General features: G+C 37.7%; 1 long non-coding RNA gene across 1 annotated transcript; it reads right to left on the reverse strand.

Annotated features, from left to right (window-relative positions):
• Positions 1-1,611: 1,611 nt before the first annotated feature.
• LOC101420099 (uncharacterized) lies at positions 1,612-5,496 on the reverse strand. The gene is made up of 3 exons (XR_188379.5): positions 5,365-5,496; positions 2,966-3,100; positions 1,612-1,824 (listed from the first exon to the last, which is right to left on the reverse strand). It is a non-coding gene; the product is annotated as an uncharacterized lncRNA (long non-coding RNA).
• Between the last annotated feature and the right edge of the window lie 2,431 nt (positions 5,497-7,927).

Consider the following 7,927-nt stretch of genomic DNA (forward strand, 5'->3'; position numbering starts at 1 on the left):
CCTGGCATCAAAGTCTCATTCCCCCATTTTTCTTGCCAAGAAGTGCCATAAAAATTAGATAAAGATTAATGAACCTGAAAGATTATCTTGCCATCTATGAGAATATGAACTGGCATACAGAGATTATCTAATTAGATACATATGAATCTAAATCAATAGTCTTTTTCATCCTTGGCTAATTATTTGATCTCTGCTAAAGCCCAATATCAAGCCAAAAACTGATTCCCTAGAGGAGATAGTTATTCACAAAGGATGGCTGTTCCAGCTCCACAAACCTAAGTACTCTGTTACTTGCCTACAGAGGCATACCAGAGGTGCCAAACAGCCTCTCTCTATGACCCAGAGGCACACCAAGGACCCATTGGTTATAATGGACAATATGCCCCATGGGGCAGGGCAGATTGCATGTCAGCATAAACTTGGTCCAGAACCTTCTCTTTCTGGATCCCACTCAAAATGACCAATTTTGGGTCATTTGGAAAAAGGAGTGGAGTCCAAACCCAAATGAGGATTATGTAACCTCAAAAATGCATAAACGCCCACCAGGTTTGATGCCTCTTTTTGGTTTTATGAGGGGCTAGATGCAACCACTTAACCATCATCTTAGAAGGTATATCTCAACAGGTCCCACACCATGGGGCCCTAGAAATGTCACTGAGTCAAAGGGTCCTGGTCTTTGTTGAATTTGTTTTCTAACCACTAATACACAAATATGTTTCAAACATGTCTAAAGTAGTTCTAATTATGACTCATTAGATAATATTAGCATAATAACATCATTGAAATGACTAGCATGATGTCTTGTGGAACAAATAAGCAATCAAGGTAACTGTGAAGATAATTAGGATAGAGAGCTACAGAATTGATATACAGCTAAGGTAGGAGAGTGATGGCATATATGACCTTATCAGCCAGAAACTCTAAGATTCTGTAGTGTTTTGTCATAGAATTGGGGGCGGGGGGGTGGAACAGCATTTGCCGGATCAATAGCTGCATGCTAGATAGTTGGGAATGTGATAATTGGCTTAATCAACAAAATCATACATGTAATAAAAGCCACAATTGCAGTTATCCCCTGATAAAGTTTAGGAAAATTCACAGGTATTATCTAAGAATCACCACTTGTCTGCAAAGGGCAGAAAAGTGAAATGTGCTGAGAATCATTACCTGAACATTCTTCAAGCCCTTGATTGTCACATTAATCTCTGTAATCACTCCAGGAATGTGGTTTTCCTTTTCTTCACTATTTACCTTGCAAGAAGCAGTTCTTATGTTTACACATGACCTTTCCTACCACAATGTCTCTTAATCCACAGATCAGGGAGGTAAGAAGGAGATTCTGACAATACGGCTTAATCCATAACTACAAAATTCTATCAGAGCAACACCTAGACTACAGTCTGATAACTGCGGACTACAGGCAAATCAAGTTTACACATAAACCTAATTATCACAATTACCACAACTTTTATAACCATAAAACTGTTTTGTTCCCCATATTACTGAATTTTCCATGGAATCTCTATGATTACTGCAACTTCCAAAAGAATAGCCACAACCACGCTTGTTGGCTTTTTTCCTACTATTTCAAAAAAGAGAAACAACATCCAATTTAATTGCTGCTCATGATTATTCTTTATTTGAAGGCTGATAAGCTGGTTGAGACTGGAAGAGATATTGGGAGCAAAGTAGGCAATCAGATGAAATAAAAGGAGGGCGCATTCTGGTCCAGCTGGAGAAATTGCTAATGGTCCAGTCTAGGCGTGAGGATGATTCCATCTCAGAAAATCATGAAAGGAAAAATCTAACCGTGTGCTGGCATATCTGAAAAATAAGAAACACATTGTCAAGAGGGTGACAAGAAAAGAATCCAAAGTTTGTTTCCTTAGCATTTACATGGGAGTAACAAGAGTCAAATGCCACTAATACAATGGAATCAAGGGGAACTGGGGTTAGGTTCCTAGAATTGAGATTACAGGAAAGATCCTCTATGATCAAATTATGTCCAAAAATTTAGAAGATATGGTGCTGGATAAGTATCTAGTCTGGCTGAAAGCTGAAGTAAGAAAATGAATGCAGCAATTATTCATGTTTTATGCAATACAACAGAAAGCAATCCACCCTTCTCCAGAGAAGGGAAAAGAGGCCAACTTGTCCGCCATGGGCTGCTCAGTTCAGCTCCAGGTACCAGGTGACAAGCAAGCATCCAGATATTGTTATACTTCAAATCAAAGTTTGGAAAGGCCACCTTGGAACTAAGATTGCGTTAGTTCAATCCCAAGCCCCTTTTCTTACATCCCATGTGTTCAAAGACAAGTTTCTAATTCTTTATTTCTTTACCTTTTAATTTTAACTTCAGAGAAGGAATGTAAGATTAAAATTACATTTCACATGTGTAAAGATATAGCATAGTCCTGATGTATATTTAACTCAACAAATTTTGTGTGATGGATATGGAAATTGAGGGGAGGGATATACATACAATACAAAGACTGTATTGACACTCCATGAATTAAAAAATTACCAGAAATACCCTTAAGAATCCTCAAACAATTTGGCCCATGGGGGATTCAATACAAAGCTATTTTTCTTTATGTAAACTTTTCTGTAGTATAAAAGAAATGCTGATTAGGGCTAACCTAACCACTACCTTTACACACCATGCATTATTTTTGGATTAGCAACTGAAGAAGAATTATCCCTTTTTACATGCCAATATTTAAAGAGCCATGCAAGTAAAATGGTAGCCAGCAGGATGCAAACTTTAGGTTGCTCTTCTGTCTTATCTACTAACCAGCTTTGGAAAACCACAAGGAATTAAAAAACAATAAAAAGAAAACAGGGATTTTATCATTACTTCTTAGTCTCCAACCAGTATCCCACATCAAAATATTCTACACTTAAATGAGAGAACATAAATATTCCATAGGCAGATAAAGAAAACTTTAGAATGGGGGGATCTTACTGGTTTCCATGAAAGGAGTGCTGGTCATGGTGGAAGCAGGAGTCATGGAGGAAGCAGTCATCATGGAGGCAGAAGTGGTCATGGAGCCAGGACGGCTGGTATTCACAGTTGAGTGGGTGGTTCGTACAGGGGAAGCTAAAAGTAGAAAGAAAAGTTCCAGGTGAGAAACTCACTCTCTCGAGGAACAAAACTTGCCCCCACACATGCCTGGACCTGCATTCTTCAGTCTAAATTCTTTGCAAAGCTGTCATCAACTTTCTAATCTTCAACTTGGCCTTGTCCTGGCCTTTTCCTTATTGTTTTTCCCAACCTAGCTCTGAACATGCTCACAGAGCAAATATCTGAGGTTTGTATCCTATGACATCAAGACTGATAGACAGAACAGAAGGCATCCTCAGAATCTCAAAATAAGTACAGAAGCTCTGAACAACTTGCTGTCACAATCTCAGGGAATACTACCCAGAGGCAGAAAGAGCATCCCTAGCATTGTGATATTCTGGGATCCTCCCCACCGAACAGCTCATGACTGAATATTTTCCACTAAAAAAATGCATGAGTGTAGCCGCGGCCAGGGTTCGATTCTCAGTCAGGGAAGCCCTTCTTCCTGTCCCAGAGCTCCGGGAAAAAAAAAAATTCCTGAGTGTTTATAGAGGGAGAAATTCTATAGGAGAGTAGAAAAAAGATTAAGTGTACAAATATTAAGAATAACATGTATCTCAGATTAGATTAATAGTATTTCCTCTTTTGTTTCAACAAAGTCTCTTCCCTAAAGTCCTGACCTATACAAAGTTATGTTTCTCTGACCATTTATACTGACTGAAATTCTGTCTCTACAATAGTAATTATGAGATACATCAGCCAGAACGGGAAGTTTTGATACCATCCTTGCAATAATAAAAATGAGATTCTCTGTCAGCATCCGAAGTTCAAAGGGGTACTTGGCTAAGTAATAGGACTCTTTTTCATTTTACCTAACAAAAGAGCTACTAGTAAACAGTGAGTGTCACAACAATATTCTATTACTGGATTACTCTGCCTCCATATTGACACTCCAGCAATTCTGTCTCAGATTTTATTCGGTTGAAAGAATATATTTAAACTGGACCCCACCTGGCAGTTAGCACTAATGACAGAGTGTGTAAGATCAGACTGGAGTCAGAGAAATTATGACCCTAGGACAAAAGTCCCCGCGCTATCCATGATTGCAGAAGAGAGTCTGATAATTTCAGCAAGAGCTCTACATAAACATAAGCACACTCACACACAAGGCACAGGACATTTTGGAAGTAAGAAAAGAATGAACAGCGTCTTGGATCACGAACTTGGGTTTTAGATCACAGAGACGAAACAAACATCAGCCTAAAAATAAGGCATATATAAAATTACAAGGAACAAAATATGGAGTCCTATTTCTTTCTGATGCCCTAACTCACATCCTCCTCCCTTGGCTCCTAATGCTCATTTAATCATCCACAACTCTATGTCAACATCAGGCATTACATCCTCTTCTTTCATGCTGAGACTAACTGACCTCAATCCACACAATAACTCTTTTAAACTCTCCAAAGTATGGTGAGCAAAAAGACAGCACATGCATCTCACAAAATTCTCAAACCAGCATGTATTGCCACATTCCCCTTTTCTTTCTGCTGGGAAAGAATAAATGACTAGTTCACGATTCACATAAACCCATTTCAGAGGCTTCATGATCTACAGTGACATATAAAGAAAGAAGAAGGTATTCTACACTCCAACACTTTTCCAAGGGATTCCATATGGCTTAGAAATTCCCTAACTTGGAGATGTTTTGAATCATGGAAAACAGTCACTCAGAGCAGGAGATGGAGTGCAGGTCGAGACTCACGAGTAGTAGTATATGGAGCAGCTGCTGTATGCTCTGGAAGAGTAAGAACATGAAGTAAGATTTGCGATAACGGCCAGGGAGAAAAGGAAATGGACAAATAGGCTTGCATAATTGAAAACTTAGTCTGTGGAGCACAAGCTGAGGGGGAATAAATTCACAGATAATATATAATAATACCTATGTCTTAAATAACCTGACATGATTTCATTTTTGCTTTCCTAAAACTAAGAGCCCTGATCACATTCAAAAAAAGATTTTACTGACTGACAACATGACTCTGGGTTCCCATGATATATACTGATTAACAATGAAAATAGAGCAGAGAAAGGATCTAAATGAAATAGGGAAGCATACAGGTGGAATCGACTCCATTTGGAATGGTCAGTTAAATAACTGATGGACCTTGGGAAAATTCCTGGGACCAGGAAGTGTCAGCATTTGGCCTACTCACCCATAGCCCACCCAAAATTCAGTGAGCATATTGAGGTATTGTTTCTCCAAACCTTAATTTAAGGTAATAGTCTTAAGTTATTACCAGAACTCAGGATGGTGGAAACTGCAACCAGTACCAGGACTGCCAAGAGCTTCATTGTGGTGAAGGGCAGAGCAGGAGAACAAGCAGGAAAGCTTAGATCCCAGGTGAAGTTTAGATGGTAACTTCCACCTCCCAGACAGAGTCACTTTATAGGCAAAGGGCACCAATCATGAGCTGCCAGATAAGAATCTGATTTATTAATGCCAGGATCAGGTGGTATCCAAAAAAAGCACTAAAAATTCAACAGTTTAGCCAGAGGCCCTTCTAAAAGGTCATGAACGTCAACACTTTGACTTTTAGACATATATCAATTTAAGCATTTTCCTAATGAGATATTTTCCAGGCAACGCTTTCTCTTTCAGGATTCCTCTTACCTTTATGGGGCAGAGTAGCAGTATAATTACTGACAAGCTAGAGTTGCTTCATACCCAGCCTGACTGATTTACTCATACCTGCAGTGCTCCTTTCATAGATTAGACGTTTTCTGCTGCAAACTTGCCTAGTCACATTCCTACTCAAAAGAGAAAAACAGGGCAGATGTGGCTGATCTAGGAACCATCATCTTTAAGTCATCTATACATTCGTCAAGCCACCACCTCCCTCCTGTGCCTGGAGTTCAGGAAAATTGACAGTTACATATAGAGTGAGTCCAACAATGATATCAAATCCAAATCTGACTTCTCTTGATTTAAACAAGTCTTATGTAAAGATTCAGCTCAAGGAAGAATCTGAAATCACATCATTAATTTCCCATACATTCAGTGAATGAGTTCATTATTGAATATATAGTTGAGTATTTTCTATTCCATCTAATGCCTATTCTATTCTAGACTTTAGAGAAGAGGAAGTTAATGCAACAAATAAAAATACCAATTCAGGCATCCTATTCAGGGATACTTACCTTTTTTTCTTAAAAATACCTTATACTTACAATATATTACATCTGAGACAAGGAATAAGACCTAGAGATAAAAAATTACACATGGAGAGCGTAATGAGTGTTGTTAGACATAGAAGTATGCATTTATGTGTTTATTTCCATTCAATCAGGTTGGAATATAATGCACAGAGATAGCTGATTGAAACATTAATAGGAAATGATATTTCTTCCAGGACAACCTCAGATGTAAAGTGTTAAAACAACTCCTTTATTTAGTGACTGCTGAGTTCTTACTCTCTGACAAACTTCATTATCTAAAACCTCAGAGTATCAAAAAATGGGATGTTTGAAATTATATGTCAGAATGAATCATCCAATTCTTTATTTTTTTAATTGTAGTAACCCATATATAACACAAACTCTTCCATTTTAACCATTTTCAAGTGTACACTGCAGTGGTATTAATTATACTCCCAATGTTGTGATACTCTTCTACCATCCATTACCAAGACTTTTTCATGATCCCAAACAGATATGCCTCATGAGTAAAGCAATAACTTCTTCCCCGGGTCCCTGGTCACCCTAACTCGACTTTCTGTGTTTATTAGTTTGTTAATTTATATAACAAACTATAAGTGGAATTATATAAGTGGAAGAATGGAATATTTGTTCTTTGGTGCCTGGCATATGTCAGTCAACATAACGCTGTCATGATTATGAACAAGTTCACAGAAGTTGTAGGTTCACAGAAAGATCATGCAGAAAGTACATAGTTCCCACACACTCACTCCCATTTTCAAAATTTTGCCTTAGTGTGGTAACTTTGCTACAATTGTTGAGAGAATATTATAATTGTACTATTAACTAGAGTTCATAGTTTATATTAGGGTTCACTCTTTGCATTGTATGGTTCTATTTTTTCTTAATTTTATTTTTAATTTTTGCTCTAGCAACATATATACCACCTAAAATTTGCCCCTTTAAGCCCCTTCAGATATATTGCACAGGGTATTAATTAATTACATTAACAATGTTCTGTTATCATCACCACTGTACATTTCCAAACTGTCCATCATCCCAAATAAAGACTGTGCACCAATTAAGAATTAACTCCTCATTTCCTACTACCACCCCAGTCCCTGGTGTCCTATGTTCTAGTTTTTGACTATATGAATTTGCTTATTATAATTATTTCATATCAGTGAGATCATGCAATATTTTCCTTTCATGTCTGGTTTATTTTACTCATTGGCCATTTAGTTGTTGAGTGGTGTGATTTCTTTATAAATTCCGAATATTAAACTCTTCCTAGATATGGGATTTTCAAATAACCCTTTCCATTCTGTAGGTTGTCTTTTGCTAGTAATATCTCATGAGGCAAAAACTTTTTAATGTGGATGAAGTCCATTTTAACTATTTTTTTTGTTGCTTGTGCTGTCGGTGCCATATCTAAGAAATCCTTGCTAAGTCCAAGATCCTGAGTGTTTTGCCCTATGCTTTCCTGAGTGTCATGGTTTTAACTCTTAAGCTTAAGAATTCTTGATTCTTTAAGCTTAAAAATTAACTCCATTTTAAGTTAATTTTTGGTGTGAAGATGGTGACCAATTTCATTCATTGCTTGTGGAGATCCAGTTTTCCCAGCTCCACTTGTTGAAGAGACGATTCTTCCCTCAATTCCTTGGC

Source organism: Dasypus novemcinctus, chromosome 12, assembly GCF_030445035.2.
Source record: "Dasypus novemcinctus isolate mDasNov1 chromosome 12, mDasNov1.1.hap2, whole genome shotgun sequence".
NCBI lineage: Eukaryota > Metazoa > Chordata > Mammalia > Cingulata > Dasypodidae > Dasypus > Dasypus novemcinctus.